The sequence below is a fragment of the Heteronotia binoei genome, chromosome 1 (genome assembly GCF_032191835.1).
Source record: "Heteronotia binoei isolate CCM8104 ecotype False Entrance Well chromosome 1, APGP_CSIRO_Hbin_v1, whole genome shotgun sequence".
In the NCBI taxonomy this organism is placed as follows: domain Eukaryota; kingdom Metazoa; phylum Chordata; class Lepidosauria; order Squamata; family Gekkonidae; genus Heteronotia; species Heteronotia binoei.
This window is the reverse complement of record NC_083223.1, coordinates 8,907,033-8,908,115: the sequence shown is the minus strand read 5'-3', so window position 1 is coordinate 8,908,115 and position 1,083 is coordinate 8,907,033. Positions and strand designations below refer to the sequence as shown.

The window sequence follows — 1,083 nt, the reverse complement described above, 5'->3', positions numbered from 1 at the left end:
GTCCATCCAATGAGCTCCCGGATATAGGCTCATTTCGTCAAATGTCTTCCTCAGGAGCATTCCTGTTTCCTTCAAAGTTAACAGCCTCTTGTTAAAATTCAGCGGTGATATTAGGAGCAAGCCAGGTCTTAACTTCTTCTCTGAGCCTTCTGAATTGGGCTGGCAAAATGCCCCCTGCAACCTCTTTTTATTTTCTTCAAAATCTTTTAACCTCTTAATACCACTTAAGTGTTTATATTAGGAGCAAGTCAGTCTTAAACATCTTCTCTAGCCAGATGTAATAGCCTTCTGGATTTTGCTGGCAAAATGCTCTCTACAATATATTAGGAGCAAGCCATTCCTGATCCTCTTCTCTAACCAGATGCAAAAGCCTTCTGAACTTTGATGGCAAAACGCTCTCAGATAGAGAAGAGGTTCAGGACTGGCTTGCTCCTAAATTAATACACGATTTGAGAATACTCTTGAGGAAGGAACAGTGAGGGAGGGATGGTGGCTCAGTGGTAGAGCATCTGCTTAGGAAGCAGAAGGTCCCAGGTTCAATCCCTGGCATCTCCAAAAAAGGTCACAGGCAAATAGGTGTGAAAAACCTCAGCTTGAGACCCTGGAGAGCCGCTGCCAGTCTGAGAAGACAATACTGACTTTGATGGACCGAGGGTCTGATTCAGTATAAGGCAGCTTCATATGTTCATGTCCTGAGGAAGACTTTTGACAAAATGAGCCTTTATCCGGGTGCTCATATTGGATGGACCTTTCTTCGTAATATTGTAAAGTTGTGCTTCTTTATAATGTGTACAAAAGATTTATACGACTCTTTAAAAAAAAACGCATGGGGGTTGTCATTCCATTTGGGTGCGGTTAATGCGGCTGGGTGCCATTTGTGTTCAGTGCACCTTTTGTTCCAAGAAGTTTGCCATTTTGGTGTAGTGGTTAAGTGAGCGGACTCTTATCTGGGAGAACCGGGTTGGATTCCCCACTCCTCCACTTGCAGCTGCTGGAATGGCCTTGGGTCAGCCATAGCTCTTGCAGGAGTTGTCCTTGAAAGGGCAGCTGCTGTGAGAGTCCTCTCAGCCCCACCCACCTCAC

At 45.1% G+C, this 1,083-nt stretch overlaps 1 non-coding gene across 1 annotated transcript; it reads left to right on the top strand.

Annotated features, from left to right (window-relative positions):
- The first annotated feature begins 480 nt into the window (after positions 1–480).
- Positions 481–555, top strand: TRNAP-AGG (transfer RNA proline (anticodon AGG)). Its single transcript has one exon. It is a non-coding gene; the product is annotated as a tRNA-Pro (tRNA).
- Positions 556–1,083: the final 528 nt, after the last annotated feature.